Below are 20,484 nucleotides of genomic sequence, written 5' to 3'. Positions count from 1 at the left end.
TTTGGGAGTGTGTGGGCCACACCTGGCAGCACTCAGGGATTATTCCTGGCTCTGTGTTCAGAAATTACTCCTGGCAGGCTCTGGGGACCATATGGGATGCCAGGGATCAAACCCGGGTCCTTCCAGGTCCACCACGTGCAAAACAAATGCCTTACCACTGTGCTTTCACACCAGTCCCATCCAATACCCATTTCTTGAATACACACACCCCAGGTTGATGCAAAGCTTTTAGGTAATTTACAGAATTATAAAATATTAATTATGTTAAACATTTTTCAAATTCATTTTGCTTTTATAGAAGAGTAAAATTTTTGGAAGATCCTCTGCCATTTCCCATTCTGCTTTTATTTTATTTTATTTTATTTATTTTTTTAGTGTTGTTTTTATTTTAGCTAGTATATTTTTCAGTTCAAGGCTTTCCTTTCAGCTTTTTAAATACACATAACAGGGCCACAGAGATGGCTGAAAGGACTAGAGTGCATGTTTTGGATGCAGAATTTGGATTCCATCCCTGGCACGGCCTGGTCCCCCAGTACTTCCAAAAGCCGCCTCTGAGCTTCATACCAGAGTCATGCCCGAGCACTTTTGGGTGTGGCCCCAAAAGGAAAATAAAAGAAAACAAAAGAGATCTAGCAATTTCATTGTGATATAATTTACCTAACATATAATTTACCCTGTTAAAGCATATAATTCAATTCATAGTCCCAGAGCTATGGTTTTATCTCAGAATCATGGCCCTTTTAAAAACATTTTTATATCTCTACTGAAATTTCCCATCTCTTCACAGAATTTTTTATCTTTTCCTCTGGGTTCTTTCACTTACTTATCCACTGTATTGTCTGCTGATGCAAACATTGGGTTATTCGAGGGTTTGTGTCTATAATCTTTTTTCTCCTTAATCACATTTTCCTCTTTCTTTGAATGCCTAACAATGTTTTATTGTATACCAGGCAATTTAGGTAAAACATGGTGGAGATTGTGAGTTCTGTTCCAGTCTTTGGGAGAGGGGTGAGTTTTGTTCTATCAGACAGTTAAATTACTAGTGGATCAATTTGAGTTGTTGGAAGCTAGGTTTAATGGTTTTCAGAAGGCGTTTAATTTTGTCCTTATTTCTAATGAGAATTCCTGAGACTTTTTCCTTGGAGAATTCCAAGGTCCTTCTGGGATTTTACAGGAAAGTCTGAGGTATTGCCCGCACATCCCTAACATATAACACTCCACACCAGACACTGTTTTCCCTGAAATGGCCACAACAGAGGTTCCTTTCCAGCTCCTTCAAGCTTCCAACTGTTATTTTCCTGAATCATTTAAGAGTCTCTATGGTTGTGGTTTAGGGGTCATTTAAGATCTAAGGGAAATGTGTGTATAGATTTGCTTCTCTCCCTTAGGTTTTTCTTTTTTCTCCATTTACCTCAGTTTCCTACTGCTTGGGGAGCCCCCACTCCATCCTTTGCCTCCTCAGCTTGAAGCTTTGTTCTTCAGCCCCATGTTCTGCTCGAACCGGGCAGTGCTCTCTGAGGAGAAATCCCACAGACATGGCTCTTGCCCAATGTGATTCTCATCTTTCAAGAACTGAATCCCTTCAAGTGCATGCCTGCTCTTTGTCATCCCCCAGTAGCTTCAAGCCATTTATAAATATTTTGGAGTTTATCATCTTGATCTGCAAAAAAATGAATCTGCTACAAGCTACTCTACCCATAACAAAAGTCAAAAGATTGTTCTAGAACTGTCAGCTTCTATATACTCATTATAGAAAGTATTCACTATCTGTTTTATTATAAAATAAACACCAGTATGAAGAATTGGCAAGGGATATCGCATAAAAATTTACATTTTAATAAAAAAAAACAAGTCATTTGAATTATTCCATCCCACTACCCTCTTATAGTTTAACACTTATTCTTGAGCGCACACATACATATGAGCCAACGAGATAGGATAGGGAGTAAGGCCCTGGCATGAGGCCACTTGCATGAGGCTACAGTCGCCATATGGTCACCCAAGCATCTCTGGGAGCAAGAAATAAACACAGAGAAGTAGGTGTAGCCCCTGAGCACTATTGGGTAGGGCCCCAAAGCCCCAAAATACATATATACATACATAGAAATATATTATTTACACTGAAAAGTAGGTTTCTGTACATGCTATTTAACAATCTGCTATTTTTCTGCTTCATTTAAACCTTAAAGTTTATTCTTTCTTCAAATAATCAGAGTACTTCTGAGGCTGGAGGGATAGTACAGAGAGTAAGGTACTTGTGTTGCATGCAGCTGACCCTAGTTCAATCCCTAGCATATCACATGTGGTCTCCTGAGCACATTCAGGAGTGATTCTTAGACATAGAGAGCCAGAAGTAAGCTTTGTACACCATTGGGTATGGTCCACTTCCTGAACAAACAGAGCACTTGCTATGTAATACTGTTTTCATTCCTGGGGATGACACAGTGAATTAAACATACAAATTAAGGGGTGGAAGCAATAATAGTACAGTGAATAGGGTGCTTGCCAAACCAGGTATCCCTGGCATCCCATAACATCCACCCAGCACCACCAGGAATAATTCCTGAGTGCAGAGCCAGGAGTAACCTCTGAGCCTTGCCGGTTGTGTCCCCCAAACAAACAAACAAACAAACAAAATTAGCTTTAATGGAGCTTCTATTTGAGTGAGGGTGCAAGAAGGTAGACTAGAAATTAAATTAATAAATCATTTGATACTGGGGGGAATATGGAATGAAAATGACAATAGAGAGAGCTAGCCATCTGGGAGGGAGGGAAAAGCTTTTTAATTGTCAAAGAACAAATTAGCATCAGGGTCACACAGCCCACATTGGTGGAAGCTGTCTTGGAACCCAATGCTGGGCTGAGAACCAGTGCTGAGTCGGGCACAGCCAACTTGCTTCTGGGTTTCTTGCATAGCAGAGCAGCTCTCTTCTGCATCTACTGAAAACTTAAAAATCATCTATTAAAACAACGGTTTACAAATGAAACAAAAAGTGAACAAGGGAGCCGGAGAGATATCACAGCAGTGTTTGCCTTGCAAACAGCCGACCCAGGACCTAAGGTGGTTGGTTCGAATCCCAGCATCCCATATGGTCCCCCATGCCTGCCAGCAGCTATTTCTGAGCAGATAGCCAGAGGTAACCCCTGAGCACCCCCAGGTGTGGCCCCAAAACAAAAAAAAGTGAATAAGAAAAGCTTTATGGGAAGATGATATTTCTGCTTGTTTTTTTAATTACTATTAATTAACTTTAAATTTTATTCTAGCACCCTTGTTTACAATGCTGTTAATAAGAGGGTCCATGCATAGCTCCTGGCAGGCACGGGGGACCATATGGGACACCGGGATTCGAACCAACTACCTTTGGTCCTGGATCGGCTGCTTGCAAGACAAACACCGCTGTGCTATCTCTCCGGGCCCTGCATACAGTATTTCTTTCTTTCTTTCTTTCTTTCTTTCTTTCTTTCTTTCTTTCTTTCTTTCTTTCTTTCTTTCTTTCTTTCTTTCTTTCTTTCTTTCTTTCTTTCTTTCTTTCTTTCTTTCTTTCTTTCTTTCTTTCTTTCTTTCTTTCTTTCTTTCTTTCTTTCTTTCTTTCTTTCTTTCTTTCTTTCTTTCTTTCTTTCTTTCTTTCTTTCTTTCTTTCTTTCTTTCTTTCTTTCTTTCTTTCTTTCTTTCTTTCTTTCTTTCTTTCTTTCTTTTGTGGTTTTTGGGTCACACCCGGCAGTGCCAGGTTATTCCTGGCTCCAGGCTCAGAAATTGCTCCTGGCAGACACAGGGGACCATATAGGGCACCGGAATTCGAACCGATGACCTCCTGCATGAAAGGCAAACGCCTTACCTCCATGCTATCTCTTCAGCCCCATGCATACAGTATTTCAACAAAACACCCTCCACCCGTACCATCATTGTTCCAATGTTTCCCCCCTTCATATTCTGCTATTCCTCCTTCTTCCCTCCTACTAAAGACCAGTTTTCAGTTTTGGTGGCCTTTGTTTCTTTATATTTCACTTATGAGAGAGATCATTCTATATCTCTCCCTCTCCTTCTGATTAAGTTCATTCAACGTGATGATTTCCAGATCCATCCACATAGCAGCAGATTGCATGATTTCATTCTTTCTGAGAGCCAAGTAGTATTCCATTGTGCATATTTTCTTTATCCAGTCATCGGTTCTTGGACACTTGGGCTGTTTCCAGGTTTTGGCTATTGTGAATAGAGTTGCAATACACATAGGAATGCAAAAGTATTTTCTGAATAGTGTTCTTGGACCCTTGGGGTAGATGCCAAGAAGAGAAGTTGCAGGGTCATATGGAAGCTCAATTCCTAGTTTTTTGAGAAGTGTCTGTAAGATTCAAGACATTGTAATGAAAGAACTTTTCTGACAGAGTAAGAACAAAGACTCTGGTGGCGACATGTTGACTTCTTCAGGGATCAATCATGTCTGATACAGCAGGTGCAGTGAGTGAGGAGAGAGCAGGGGAGAAAGGGGCAGAGTAACCTCAAGTCTTGTAAGTACCACAACTATCTCTCTGCATGACACTCATGGAAAGGGTCCCTTTGACCCTCTTGAGTATTTTGATCTGTTCAATCAGCCCTACCATTTGTGGCTGCCTTCTATACTGCTGATAACTTTGTTGGCCTGAGTTGAGTCTTTTTAGTTCAGGGACAAAAAAAAAATCACAGAATGTCAAGGTTCCTGGCATAATAGTACCACTTGCCTATGACCTTGTAGGCATGTATATTGAGCCCAAATCCCTCATTTTCTTTCTTTTTTTTTTTTTTTTTTTTGGTTTTTTGGGCCACACCCAGTGTTGCTCAGGGGTTACTCTTGGCTGTCTGCTCAGAAATAGCTCCTGGCAGGCATGGGGGACCATATGGGACACCGGGATTTGAACCAACCACCTTTGGTCCTGGATTGGCGGCTTGCAAGGCAAACGCCGCTGTGCTATCTCTCCGGGCCCAAATCCCTCATTTTCTGATAGGGCTTCCCGTTGTTTGGTTTGCTTTGTTCTGTTTTGTGGGTGCCATAGCCCCTTAGGAATCACTCCTGGAAGTGCTCAGGGAACCACATGGGATATTGGGAATGGAACCCGGGTTAACCATAGGCAAGGCAAAAGTCCTATCCACTTCACTATGGCTCCAGATTCCCGGTATTTTTCTTTTTCTGTAAACTGGCTGTTTGTGACCTTTGGTTGATTTTGTATTGAATATTTTGTCATTTCCTTATCTTGCACACATTGCTTTAAGTTTATTTCTGGGTGTTTGAAGTTGTCTGTTGATGGATACAGGTGAATAGAAAAGCTATTGATTTTGGCATGTTGGTCTTATTTCTGGCATCCTTCCTGAACATTTTTCTTGATTTTAATAGTTTACAGTTGATTATAATTTCTTTCCCAGGGAGAGCATCATATCACTTGCAAATAATGGTTTGTTGTGATTACTGATGTATTTGGGCTTATGTTGACTATTTTAACTCTACATTTTCTTTCCCTTTTTTAAATTTTTGTTTTGGGGCCATGCTCATCAGTGCTTAGGGCTTATTCTTGACTCTTCTCAGGGAACTAAGGGGACCATATGGGGTGTAGGTGATCAGCCATTTCCAAGGCAAGAACCTACTTGTACTCTTACCCCATTACTTTACATTTTCTATTGATCATGCTTTCTTATTCCCTTTTCCCTTCTGGACTTTCTTGGCTTGAAACTATGTCTCTGTTTCTTTTGTAGTCTGGAAGTTTTGCATTTTATGTCTAAGTTTCTAGTGATTATCTTTGCATATTTTAAAAATATTGAAACAAGTTTTCTATCAATATCAAGAATCAATTCAACCAATAACTTTCAACAAGATAAAATCAATAGTGTATCTGAATTTCAGTCCTCATCCCTTATGACCTCTGCTTTATTGAAGTCAACTAAAATATGAGTACCAGATCTTTTTAAAATCTTTTATTCACTTTTCATCTTTATTACTTAAGAATTCAGCAGTAGGGGACCAGAGAGATAGCACAGCAGTAAGGCGTTTGCCTTACACACAGCCAGTTGATTCAGTACTGACAATGGTACGAATCCCAGCATCCAATATGGTCCCCCATGCCTACCAGGAGCAATTTCTGAGCACAGAGTCAGGAGTAATCCCTGAGCATTGCTGGGTGTGACCCCCACCCACCCACCCAAACAAACAAACAAACAAAAAGAATTCAGCAGTAGGGAGTTTGCCAAAGTCAACCCAGATTTGATTTCTAGCATCTCAGAGTGTCTCTGAGCACTTCTAGGAGTGATCCCTAAATACAAGAGAAAGACCTGAGCACCACTGATCATGGCCTAAAAGCATAAACAAAAAAGAATCCTTTTCTCTTTGTTTATTGCTCTGTAGAATAATTCTGTTTTCTTTTGTTACTGTCCATGATTTAAAAGTTAATAATTTTGTTTTTAATTTTACTGTTTATCAATTTACTTCCTCCCCCCTCCCCAGTGGTAGAGATAAAATCCAGGGATTTATACATGCCAGGCCTCTGTTCTAACACTGATCTGCATTCCCAGTACCAAATAATTTTTGTGCTCAGGGCTTGCTTTTAACTCTGCATCCAGGGCTCATTCTTTTTTTTTTTTTTTTTTTTTTTGGTTTTTTGGGCCACACCCGGTGACGCTCAGGGGTTACTCCTGGCTATGCGCTCAGAAGTCGCTCCTGGCTTGGGGGACCATATGGGACGCCGGGGGATCGAACTGCGGTCCGTCTCCTAGGCTAGCGCAGGTAAGGCAGGCACCTTACCTCGAGCGCCACCGCCCGGCCCCTCTTTTTTTTTTTTTTGGTTCATTTTTTTTTTTTTTTTGGTTTTTGGGCCACACCCAGTAACGCTCAGGGGTTACTCCTGGCTATGTGCTCAGAAGTTGCTCCTGGCTTGGGGGACCATATGGGACACCGGGGGATCGAACCGAGGTCCGTCCAAGGCTAGCACAGGCAAGGCAGGCACCTTACCTTTAGCGCCACCGCCCGGGCCCTTGTTCATTTTTTTTTTTATCTTTATTTAAACACCGTGATTACAAACATGATTATAGTTGTATGATTACAGTCATGTAAAGAGCACCCCCCTTCACCGGTGCAACATTCCCACCACCAATTTCCCAGATCTCCCTCCTCCCCACCCCCCTACACCTGTACTCGAGACAGGCTTTCTACTTCCCTCATTCATTCACATTGTTATGATAGTTTTCAGTGTAGTCATCTCTGCAACTGCACTCATCCAGGGCTCATTCTTGGCAGGTCTTGGGTGATCATATGAGGTGCTGAGGAAAGAACTCAGATCAGTAACATGCAAGTGCCCTACTTACTGTACTATTGCTCTGGACCCTAGCTTTATTTTTATTTTTATTTTATTTTTTTGCTTTTTGGGCCACACCCAGTGGCGATCAGGGATTACTCCTAGCTCTGCATTCAGATATTGCTCCTGGCAGGCTCAGGAAACCATATGGAATGCAGGGATCAAACCCAGGTCTGTCTAGATTGGCAGCATGCAAGACAAATGCCCTACCACTGTGCTATCATTCCAGCCCTGGACCCTATCTTTAAATCTCAATTTCTCAGACTAGGAAAACTAAAAAGAAGCAACATCTCCCAGGTCCTTTATTCTGTTTCAAATAAAGATTGCAGTACATGTTCCCCTGCCTTCCCCCACTCCATCTTCATGGCCCAGTCTTTATAATGCTCTATTTATCATTGTTGGCTTATCATTCCAAATTGCTTTTCGATCATTTGTATATTCTTATAAAAATAGATCTATTGGAACTCAATGATAGTACAGCATTTCTCTTGCTTGTGGCTCCCTTGAGCTCAATCTCTTGCACCCCATATAGTCTCCCTAACCCACCACCTGAAGTTTCTATGCAGAGCCAGAAATAACACCTGAGCATTGTCAGGTGTAGCCCAAAAAACAAAGAGATAGATTTATTGGAGCTGGAATACAATGGTGTAAGGTACTTTGCCTTGCATATGGCCAACACAGGTTCTATACCTGATCTGTATATGGTCTTCCAGCTCCACTGAGAGGAATGATTTCTGAGCACAAAGTCAGAAGTAAGCTTTAAGCACTGCTGAATGTGACGCAAAGACCAAACAACAATAATAACTGAATAGATTTATTACTTAATTTTTATGACATATATACCGTATGTTCCAGCGTATAACACGACTTTTGAAACAAAATAAAGTCAACTGAAAATCGGGAGTCGTCTTATACGCTGAGTATATCCCGAAAAATGTTTCAATATGCCACTAAACGAAAATTGTCTGAATATTGCCACAAAACGAATTTTCCAACTTGATGCTGCACCATTCACTGCCAGGCTGCTCGGACCGCCTCTCTAACTCAGCCAATCCAAGCAGGCTTTTTATGCATGCAAATTAGACAATGTTCTGGACCCGAATCAACACTGTCAAAAGCCTGCTCAGATTGGCCAGAGTCAGAGGACGTCTATTACAGTATAACCTTTGAACCTTTGCTTGTTGTGATTGGCTCACTGTGGTACATACAGTTGTAGCACAGGAACGTTTTGTCTGATACAGCGAACATAGACCTGAACCTATGTTCTGCAAAATTAGGGGGTCGTCTTATTCGCCCAGTCGTCTTATATGCCGGAAAATATGGTAGTTGATTTTTATGCTTACAACCAAATGTTTTGTTCTAATGTCCCTCTTTTATTTTCTGGACCACATCTAACAATGCTCAGGGATTATTTATAGCTCTATACTCAGGAATTACTCCTGGCAGTGCTTGGGGGAACCATATAAGACGCTAAGGATCAAACCTAGGTAGGCTGCATGCAAGGCAAATGACCTTCTAATGGTACTATTGATCTAGCCCCAGTGTTTCCATTTTTTACTTTAATTTTTGTTGGTTTTTTGCATGTTTTCTTGTTTGTTTTGTAGTCAGACCTAGCAGTGCTTGGGGTTATGCTTCATGGTTTGGCTCACTATTGTAGCCAAGAATGGTGGATCATGCAGTGCCAGCAATCAAATTTGGCAGCCTAACTGTAAACCATGCACTCGGGCCCATTGAGCTATCCCTCATGTTCTTAATTTGACTTTATCTGGAGCAACTGGATATGTCTCTAAGTTGTTTCCTTACTAAGGGCACAGTGATACCTTTCCTGCATCCTCTATAAGTCTGAAATATATTTCTGCTGTTTTCTCATGTGAATGACAATCCTTTGGGCCCATAAATCTCAAGTTACAATCTTTGTTACTCAAACCTTAACTACTGATCCCTATTGATTATAAATGCTGGGGCAAATGAAGTCAAGGACCAGTCTAAAATTTTCCCTTTGTAGCCTGGTTTAATGTATGGATATATGAAATATTTTTTCTTCATCTTAAAAAAAAATATACATGTGGGGCCGAAGAGATAGCATGGAGGTAAGGCATTTGCTTTGCATGCAGAAGGATGGTGTTCAAAACCCAGCATCCCATATGGTCCCCCAAGCCTGCCAGGAGCATTTTCTGAGTGTGGAGCCAGGAGGAACCCCTGAGCACTGCCAGGTGTGACTCCAAAAAAACAAAAATATATATATTATATATATAAATATGTATATATATGTATATATACATATATACACATATATACATGTTTCTCCTCTCTCCCATGGCCAGGATATTCTGGTGTATGATTCTTCATTAATTTTCCCTGGAACCTATTGATTTATTTGTCTAATCATTTTTCAGCGCAGGAAGTCATTTTCTATTGGCTATGTGGATATTACTTCCATTCATTTGATTGTAATGATTATAAATAGCCCTTGGCCAGGGCCTCCTCTCCATCATCTCTCGCTGGGGTAAAGGCGACAACCTCAAACTAGTCTTAGCATTGACTCAGGCCGCAAGTATTTTTTCACTGTTTCCCTTTCCAGCCTGGTCCTGCTTGCTTTAGTCAGGGCTGTGAGCACTGACTTCCCACTGCTTGTGGAATTGGATTCCAATTCTTTGAGTGGCCAGGGTTTATCTACCATGGTCCCTCTGGTGAGTGCCCCACCCAGGTCTCAGCCTTAGCCCCAACCACCCTTGACTCCTCTGCTCCTTCCTACCAACCTTCACTAGTCCCTCAACCCCACTCTGGACATCGAGCATCTCTTCTGTTCCTTCATTTACTGACTATGTATTAAGAGGCACAATAATATACCCTGATGATTCATCAGTACAAAAGAGATGAGGGTCTTTCCTTTGTGGAGCTGAATTCATCAAGCTTCTAGAATTATTAACTAAAACGAGTAATTATGCAATTTTTTTTCTCATTCTACCTCTTTCCCAATGCATACATTCTCTAGGGGTAAGACTGGAATTCCTGTGTCCTGCTATACCATCTTGCACACAATAAAAGCTTGATGAATGAGTGAATGAGTCAGGGTTTTGATAGAAGAGGGATGCACAGTCTCAGTTTAACCAGCTGCAGTAGAAAAGGGGGGTTGGTGCTCAGCAGCCTTCTCTGGTGGCACCTCCTAGCAACTCTAGATCCATGCACAGCTGGATCTCAAGACTTGCTCAAGGCCAAGAGGCCCCCCCCACTGCTTCCCTCTACACGTAGATCTTGTCATCTCCAGCTTTGGATAGATTGTCTCCATGTTGCCAGGGGAGATTGGGCCTGTCAGATCCAAATTCTGCCAGACTCTGCCTAGCAGCTTACCAGCATCAAAAAAGATGTTTTCTGACAGCATCTGTATGTTTCTAAGACTCAGACCGGGGAACCTGATTCTGACCTGTTCCCAGGACATCATTGGTGATTAGGGCATGTGCCTCGCCTGGTGGGTCTTTGTGTCCAAGGGCCCTCTGGTGGACCAGGACTGGATGGCACCCCTCTCCCTGTGGTGGGCAGGCCTTATGACCTTTCCACAAGGGTTCTGCAGGTGGTCCTTAGATAAATGATTATGATAGCAACAGGAAAGATAGGTGTCCCCATGCATTGATGGCCTTGTTCTTTCCTGTTCAGTCTGCCTCTTTCACCTTCTGTATCTCTCCCATGAAGCTCTGCCTGCTGGTTTTTTCAGTGGCTCTTCCTGAACTTGCTGTGCTGAGGGTGGCTTAGTTTCTGTTGTCCACAAAGCCTCAGAGATCAGGTTGTAAGAGTGAATGATGTGTGATGAGACCTTGACGTCTCCACCAATCACCTTGCCCCTGTGCCAGCCGGACCTGCAGAGGGACTGAGGAGTCCTCTCGGTTCAATTTCACCTGTGGAGAAGCTGCTTCACCTGTGGAAAGGGGCTGCCAGTTCCAGGCCATATCCAAAGGCTGGGTCCATACTGAAACCTTCCTACCATGCTTGCAATGTGTCCACAGCCTTCATTAAGATAGTGGCGACAGGGGCCAGAGAGATAGCATGGAGGTAAGGCGTTTGCCTCTCATGCAGAAGGTCATCGGTTCGAATCCCGGCGTCCCATATGGTCCCCCGTGCTTGCTAGGAGCAACTTCTGAGCATGGAGCCAGGAGTAACCCCTGAGCAACTGCCGGGTGAGACCCAAAAACCAAAAATAAATAAATAAATAAATAAATAAATAAATAAATAAATAAATAAATAAATAAAAAAGATAGTGGCAACAACACCCAGACCATGGCATACTGAGAACAATGTCCATTTTTGTCAGGATCACAGAGGTAGTGTCTGGTTCAGTTTCTTCTAAACCAAGTTTCCACCTGCAAGAAAGTATAGGAGAGATATTGCAGGTAAGCAGGACAGAGGACAATCTCTGTGTCAGGTCTTCCTGAGTTTGCCAGTACTTAGGCCACTAAGTGACTTCACCATAAGGGCCACCAAAAGTGCCCCAGCAGTGTCTTAACTACCTTTTGGTGGATCATCCACATACTCGTCTTTGAATACTTTGAACTAGGGTTTACCCCTCACCCATCCTCATCTTCTGCTTGTCCCTTGAATAACTGCAGGCTCCTAAAGCTATATACAGGGACAAAGCCACCCCAGAAGTGATGGGAAGAAGGCTGATTTTCATTCTGATTCTAATTTTTCTGTAACTACTTACCATTTGGAGAAGCACTAAAGCAAAGCCTTTCAGGACAGCATCTCTCCACCACTGTTGGCTATACTCACAGTGACTCTGCAGCCACACACATGTGCTGATCTATCTCAGTGTGGTGAAAGGCATCACATACAGCAATTCACAGGTTGTCCTGGGGGCAATTCTAGATTCTCCCTCATGAGATTCGTGGGACCTTATTGAAACACACTGGACATTTAAAAATATGGAATCAGTTGAATTTTGACAAGCTGTGTGGAGATTATAGAGGCCCATGTCAGCATGGATTGCCTTTCAATAGACATTTTCACTGTATATACACAGGAATTGCTTTTCCACGTTATCTTTTTTTTGGTTTTGAAGTCTGCGGTAGTAAAATGTATAACATCTCCAGGGTTGCACAGCCAGTAAGACAATATGGATGGAGTGACAGACCATTCATCTTGTGAAAAATTATGTGAACTCACATTCCCGATAAATACAGTACAGCACTGTCAATGGATTTCTCTGACAATTTTCTTAATGACATTTTCTTCTTGCCAACTTACTCTCTTGCAAGAACGCGTTATATAATACAAGTAACATACTGAGTATTCTGAATTGACTTCTTTGGTTTGTTTTTGTTTGGTTGGTTGGTTTTGGATCACACTCTGAGTGCACTTTTTTGGTTTTTCCACCCCTGGTTCAGTGCTTGGGGGTTTGTCTAGTGCTGGGGATCACATCTAGGGCTATTGCATACAAAGCATGTGATCTAGTTCTTTGACCCAGAATTGACTTTTTATGTTATCAGGTGTCTGGTGAGCAACAGGCTCTAAATCGCTCTGTTTGGGGGGAGTTCAAAATTATTGCAGATTTCTGACTGGAGAGGGCCTGGTGCCCTATCTCTCATGCATTGCTTGAGTCAACCGGTGGAAGGTAATGTTACCTCTGCATTTATTTCAGAGTGGTAATGGAGATATAAGCGTTTGTCATAAATGTGTGTTGAGTGTGACAGAGCTGAAGAAGATGGACCTAGACTTGTGGCAGGTGTCAGCAGCAAGAAGGCAGCTTTTTTTTTTTTCTCAGTTTAAAACCATCTATTTGCCTTTATAACAGAGCCAGAATGACTGTCTCCACCTGCTGTCACCAGAACTGCCAGCTTTGGTGGCTGTTGGGTCCCCACAGAGGCAGTGAAACTTCTCCCCTGCTTCCTTCACAAGCTTCACCCTAGACAGTCCTAACCACCACCACCCCTGCAGTGTCACCTCAGAGGAAGAGCCACAAGCACAGGCTGCAATGAGGGCACCCCATCCCCCAACACTTGAGTCTCAGTTTTTCCTAGAATCTCCCCAGAAACTCCCAAGTTCTAAAGGACTCACAGTTCCTGAGCCCCAAATCACCTCCAAGGCCAGCCCTGTGGGCTTCTGTGCTCCCTGTGCTCTGGTACCTGGTCCTGAAGTATCTATCCCCTGGGCCAGAATCCTGCTGGCTTTCACCCAGCTGCTACCAGACCTGGGAGTGGTGTTGATGAGGTGCAAAGAAGCTCTCCTTCTGTGGGGCAGGAGCCACTTTCCACCCCAACCTCCTCTCCCCATGGGTGGCACATTCACATTTGTCCCAGCAAATGGAGGAGCAGACACCCGAAAAGGGGAGAGCATCTTCATTTGGATTCTGAGCACAGGCGCACTCTCACCCCCCACTTGAACCTTCTCTGGCTTTCGCTGGCTTAGCTTGTCACCTGCGTCTGAGTGGGCCACACAGAGGCTCTCCCTCTGACAGCCTGCAGGCCTCCAGTGCCCCCGTCACTGCTTCCTTTAGCAGTAGAACGCCAAGTGCAAAGGCGGCCAGTGGCAGCCACTGCTGATTTTCCTGAGTCTGTGAGATGCCAAAGCAGATTGACACCCCCCCCCACAAGCTCTTTGCCCCAAGTCCTCCTGCCCCCAGCCGCTGCACCCTGGCCCTCACTCTTCCTCTAAGCCTCCACTGCCTCTTTCTATAAGGCTCCAGCTACTTTCTTACTCTTGCAGGTCAGTTAGAAAACCCAGCACGTGGGCCAGAGAGATAGCATGGAGGTAAGGCGTTTGCTTTTCATGCAGAGGTCATCGGTTCGAATCCCGGCGTCCCATATGGTCCCCCGTGCCTGCCAGGAGCAATTTCTGAGCCTGGAGCCAGGAATAACCCCTGAGCACTGCCGGGTGTGACAAAGAAAGAAAGAAAGAAAGAAAGAAAGAAAGAAAGAAAGAAAGAAAGAAAGAAAGAAAGAAAGAAAGAAAGAAAGAAAGAAAGAAAGAAAGAAAGAAAGAAAGAAAGAAAGAAAGAAAGAAAGAAAGAAAGAAAGAAAGAAAGAAAGAAAGAAAGAAAGAAAGAAAGAAAGAAAGAAAGAAAGAAAGAAAGAAAGAAAAGAAAGAAAGAAAGAAAGAAAGAAAGAAAGAAAGAAAGAAAGAAAGAAAGAAAGAAAGAAAGAAAGAAAGAAAGAAAGAGGGCCCGGAGAGATAGCACAATGGCGTTTGCCTTGCAAGCGGCCGATCCAGGACCAAAGGTGGTTGGTTCGAATCCCGGTGTCCCATATGGTCCCCCGTGCCTGCCAGGAGCTATTTCTGAGCAGACAGCCAGGAGTAACCCCTGAGCACCGCCGGGTATGGCCCAAAAACCAAAAAAAAAAAAAAAAAAAAAAAAAAAAGAAAGAAAGAAAGAAAGAAAGAAAGAAAGAAAGAAAGAAAGAAAGAAAGAAAGAAAGAAAGAAAGAAAGAAAGAAAGAAAGAAAGAAAGAAAGAAAGAAAGAAAAGAAAGAAAGAAAGAAAGAAAGAAGAAAGGAAAGAGAGAGAGAAAGAAAGAAAGAAAGAAAGAAAGAAAGAAAGAAAGAAAGAAAGAAAGAAAGAAAGAAAGAAAGAAAGAAAGAAAGAAAGAAAGAAAGAAAGAAAGAAAGAAAGAAAGAAAGAAAGAAAGAAAGAAAGAAAGAAAGAAAGAAAGAAAGAAAGAAAGAAAGAAAGAAAGAAAGAAAGAAAGAAAGAAAGAAAACCCAGCACGTTGGTCAGACAGAGGCACCAGTTCAGCTGCGTTCCCGTGTGTTGGCATTTGTCTGCCACCATCTCCTGCAAAGGAAGTGCCTATGGTCTTTAGCAAAGACAAAGGCTGTGCTCTCTGCTTAGATTCAGTTTCAGGCTCCAGCCCACCGTCCCTCCTCCTCATTCCACCTCGCCCTCCTTAGTGATGTCTCTTCTGCCACCAGCTAGGCTGCTAGGGACCCCCATTGGCCCCCAGAATCCTGCAGAATCAGCAGAGACAGACAGGCATGGATTCAGTCCTGGGTTTCTGTAGAAATTGAGCCTGTGAGCTAAATTTTCTCTGATGCTACTCCCAAGACCACAATTCCAGGTCTCTCTTTTGTGTGTTTTATATCCTTACTCCCCAAGGACCAGCCACTGTTCTCCCCATAAGAATGTCTTCTCTGCTCTTCTCCCGTGGCACAGCCCACCAGGACATGCTGTCTCTGCTGCCACCAACACATGTGGGCAGGTGGAAGGTTTCTTGCTATAGACCCAAGTTATTCCTCCGATTATCTCGACTTTGTGGAGGCCTATGGGCAGCCAATAGAGCCAAGAATCTCCGGGGACTGCCTCAGATAAGCTCTGACACCTACGAATGGTATTTAGGGGAGACAGGCCTTTCTGATCAGGGTCCAGCTTCCAACTTGAGGCCTCTTCTCTTAAGACTGTGGCCTGCTTCTCCTCTATCTGCACATCTGCCCCTCTCTGAGCCCAGCCCTGACCCAGCTTTCCTCTCTTTCTGCCTTACTAAGAGCTGAAGGTCTGGGATGGAACCTGAAAACCTGGCCCTATTGTTCCCACGCCAGCTGCCTTGGTCCCATCAGGCTCTCAAAGCTGCACTTTTGCATGTTGTCAAACTGTTCACTCCAGCGTTTCTGGATACCGGGGCACCTGGCTGGTGGGGGTGGGGGACACGTGTCTGTGGAGGTGCTAGTGGGAATATGTGGACTCCTGAGTGCTGGACCCATCCAGCTGCAGTTGCTCCCCCACCCTCTCCCTTCCAGGAAAAGACTCTTCCTCTTTTTTCTTATTTTTTAGGGGTCCATACCTGGTGGTGCTTAGGGATTACTCCTGGCTCTACATTCAAGAATCACTCCTGGAGTCAGAGTGGTGGCACAAGTGGTAGGCTATTTGCCTTGCACACACTAACCTAGGATGGACTGTGTGATTCGATCCTTTGGTGTCCCATATGGTCCCCCAAGCCAGGAGCAATTTCTGAGCGTACAGCCAGGAGTGACCACTGAGTGTCACCGGGTGTGGCCCAAAAAGCAAAAAAAAAAAAATCACTCTGGGATCATATGGGATGACAGGGATCGAACCAGGTCAGCTGACTGCAAGGCAAATGCCCTACTCATATGCCCTGTACTATATAGCTCCAGCCATAAGACTCCTCTTCTTAAGGAATGTTCTGGCTGTTGATGTCAGAGTTCCTTATTTCCCCAGAAGAGAGAGAGTACAGATCCCTTCCAGGGGAAGTATACTCAAAGCCCAGGGCTTTCCACGTGCCTTCAGAGCTTGCAGCCTCCAATGTTGGGCCATAGAGAGGGGACAGGAGGGGTTAAAGCATTTGCCTTGCATGTGGTCAACTTGAATTTGATTCTCAGCATCTCATAAGGTCTTTCAATTCCTGCCAAGAGTGATCTCTGAGCACAGAGAAAAGAGTAAACCTTGAGCACTGCCAATTATGTGAACCCACCCTACCCATCCCCAGAAAAATTATAATAAACAAATGCCCAAACAAAAAAAGGGGGGGTGGGAAGGTGGCGCTAGAGGTAAGGTGTTTGCCTTGCAAGCGCTAGCATAGGACAGACCGCAGTTCGATCCCCCAGCGTCCCATATGGTCCCCCCAAGCCAGGGGCGATTTCTGAGTGCATAGCCAGGAGTAACCGCAAGCGTCAAACGGGTGTGGCCCAAAAACCAAAAAAAAAAAACAAAAAACAAAATAAATAAACAAATGCCAACTTTCAACAGTCTCCGCTAAGAGCAGCGGATGAGTTTCTGTTTATTTTTATTTTTAGGGGGGTCACACCCGGCAATGCTCAGGGGTTACTCCTGGCTCTAAGCTCAGAAATGCCCCCGGCAGGCTCGGAGGGACCATATGGGATGTCGGGATTTGAACCCCCGTCCTTCTGCATGCAAGGCAAATGCCCTGCCACTGTGCTATCTCTCCAGCCCAAAAATATAATAAACAAATAAGAGAGTTCCCCTCTTGGGCAAAGCCAACTTCTCTTTCCTCAGCCCAGCATCTGATGGATTTCCCTGTGCCCTGTGAGTGGATGGGTAAGGAACTTGCTACTTTGCTGGGCTTCTCCCTCTTGCTCCACCTGCAGAGTTAGTGTGTATAGAGAACACCCAATGCCCCATGGAGAAAGAGGGGTGTCTCACCTGATCTGGGATCCAGTATCACTGAGCTCCCACTGTAAAGTTACCAGAGCAGCACCAGCTCACAGCCTCCTCCTTGCCATCTGTCTCCCACCCGCTCATCTCCCTAAGGGAGGCCTGGCACCTCCTTGACCTCCACAGGCCTTCTCAGGGGGGCTATAACCAGCATTCTTAGCAGGCGAGCCCCATCACTCCAGGTCTCCCTTGGATGGGAGGTTGTTTGGATGGGCCAGATTCCCAGCTGTATGAGGTAAACTTTCGGTTCTGACCCACCCCGTGTGCAGTCATCAAGCCCCTTGTAAGTCCCCACTTCCAGCTGATAACCCCGGCCATGAGCCTGGTGAATGAGCCTGGCAATTGTTTTTGACAAGAACACCCATTCAAATTGCCTTCAGGGAAAAGAAAACAGGGGAACGTCCTGGATTGTTGATCACAAGTCACCAGGCTATTAGCTTCAGACTCTACTAGATCTAGGGGTTAACATAGGAGATTAGTAACTACCTCAGGGGGTGGCCACCCTCAGATGGGCAGTCCTGCTGGGTTTACTGGCACACAGCCATGACACACAGCCATGTTGCTTTTTGGGGGGGGGTGGTTTTTGGGTCACGGTGCTCAGGCTCTGCACTCAGAAATTGCTCCTGGCAGGCTCTGGAGACTCTGGAATGCCAGAGATTAAACCCTGGGTTGGCTGCATGTAAGGCAAATGCCATACTGCTGTGTTATCTCTCTGGTCCCTTTGCTGCTTTATTTACCACTTATTTACCACTTTATTTACCACTCCAACCACATGGATGAACCTCCCCAATAGACATCAGTGGCCCCCACAACTGGGAATGTTTTTTTCTGGCTCTTTATTTTATTTTGTGCTTGTTCTATTTTGGGGTGAAACAAAGAGGCTATAGGAGATACTCCTGGTACAGAGCTCAGGGGACCATGTGGTGCCAAGGACTGAACCTGGGGCTCCTGCATATAAAGCCTGTGCTCAGCCCTTTGAGCCAGGTCTCCTCTCCATTCCTGGCTCTTTATAGATAAACAATGCCTGGGCTGGAGATGGAGTCCAGAGGTCAAGGTGCATACAGCTGATCCTGGTTCTATTCCCTGGAGCTCCACAGGGACTTGACTCCCAAACACAGAGCCAGGAGAAACCCCAAAGTAGCACCATGTGCAGCTCACAGCATCCTCACAAAGAAAATCAGTGTCAGTCCTTGGTTCTAACTAACTCATCTGAATTCTATCTTCTTCTTCTGCCTGAAGGTTGTTGTCAGTTCCCCAAAACCCCCAAGTTATATAGTCCTGGAATGGCTGAGATGGGACCCTCTCAGTGAATGCTGAGGTGAATGTGATCACAGGGGAAGAAGTAGTTTATGAAGTGGCCAGAGCAGCAGCTGTCAGTGCCACAGCTCAGCTCTCATCAGGCCAGTGGGAGGCCTACATGCCTGAGTGTCACCTCCGCTCCTCCCCTCTTGTGATCCTCAGTGCTGGAAACCAGTGTGGGGTCTCCAGCAAACCTTGCAGCCCAAGTGTCTTGTTTCCATGAGCACTATGACTGGGGTAAGTAACCCTCGGTCATGGTGGAAAGAAAAGCACGCGGAAGCAGAAATAAGTACAAGCAAACCAGTTGAGTAGTTGGTACCCCAGCTCTTCTGCAAAGAGCTGGAGTGTTGATCCCTATATGTCACCAGTATCACTGTTGCATTTTATCTGGGGTGGTGGTGTAGCCCATACATGTTCAGTGGAGTCCTGTCCAAGCTGTCCCCGATTGATTTTTTTGGTTTTGAGGCAATACCTGGTGATGCTCAGGTATTGCTCCTGTCTCGGTGCCGTGGGATCACTCCTGGTGGGGACCAGATAGGATGCTAGAGACTGAACTCAGTTGGCTGAATGCAAGACAAGTGCTTACCTGCTGAACTGTATCTTCTGCCCTGGTCAGCCTAATATTGAGGCTGCAGTTTCTGGTGATGACCTCCAAGCTCACTGCCTCCAGGAACAGGCACTCTCAGTCACCCCTCCAGAGGCCAGTGGCTAGACAGTGCCAACCACATCAGCCCTCGGCACAGATGTCCCAGTTTAGTTGGATATCCCCTGCTTTCTCAGGTCATGGGAGCTGTGCCCTCATTATCTCCAGCATCTGGTCTCTCCCCATGGCCTGGAGCATCTTGTGTGACTTCTTGTGTGGTAAAGCAGCACCAACTGTTCCCCAATCTCTGAGGAGCTGCTTTCTATCCCATAGGCGAGGCCCTCTCAACCCCCAGAGGAGCTCTGCACCCAATTTCTTATCCCTGCCCATATGAGTGCACTTCCTGGGAGAGCGGTGACAAGCTTGGGAAGGGAGACTGGGTTATGGAAGTCAAGATCACACACCACCACAGCCAGTCAGCCTCTTTGCCTTTCCAAAGGACCCACAGATCTTCAGAAAAGATGGCCTCAAACCTAGGACGTGATGTTGCCTTTGTCACCTAGCGCTCTGCACTCAAGCCCTGACCTCCTGCTGAGCCCCACCTGACACAACTTATATTCAATGTTCTCTCTCTCTCTCTCTCTCTCTCTCTCTCTCTCTCTCTCTCTCTCTCTCTCTCTCTCTCTCTCTCTCTCTCTCCTCTCTCTCTCTCTCTCTCTCTCTCTCTCCCCCCTGCTCCAAGGTTAGCAAAACTCTAACCTAGTCATGGGATGTCTGTGGTTGGGGTGTAGGGCTTCACCCTCTGACAGAGCCCCCACAGCAAACATGACCATTTATTATTTCTATGACCTAATCTCACACCACCTTCACCCTCTTGTCTAAGACCTGTAAAGTAGTTCTTCCTGGCCTGCTTTCTTCCAGAACCTTCCTTCCCTGGCTCCAGGTGGTTGAGGTCACTTGATCCCCACCTCATCTCCCTCAGATTTTTTTTTTGTCTCTCCTGTTGTGATAGTGAGCAACACATCTCCATGCTACAACCTGCCTGTTCCCTGGGAATTTTCTGTGAGAAGCATCCAGAAAAACTGCTCTCGTTTAGTTCCTGTGGTGCTATTGACTAGGACTAGTGCATCTAAGGAATGTTCTCTCGGCAAGCACCTGCTGGGGTTGCCTGTGGC

Source organism: Suncus etruscus, chromosome 6 (assembly GCF_024139225.1).
Source record: "Suncus etruscus isolate mSunEtr1 chromosome 6, mSunEtr1.pri.cur, whole genome shotgun sequence".
NCBI classification, from domain to species: domain Eukaryota; kingdom Metazoa; phylum Chordata; class Mammalia; order Eulipotyphla; family Soricidae; genus Suncus; species Suncus etruscus.
This window is presented reverse-complemented; position numbering follows the sequence as displayed.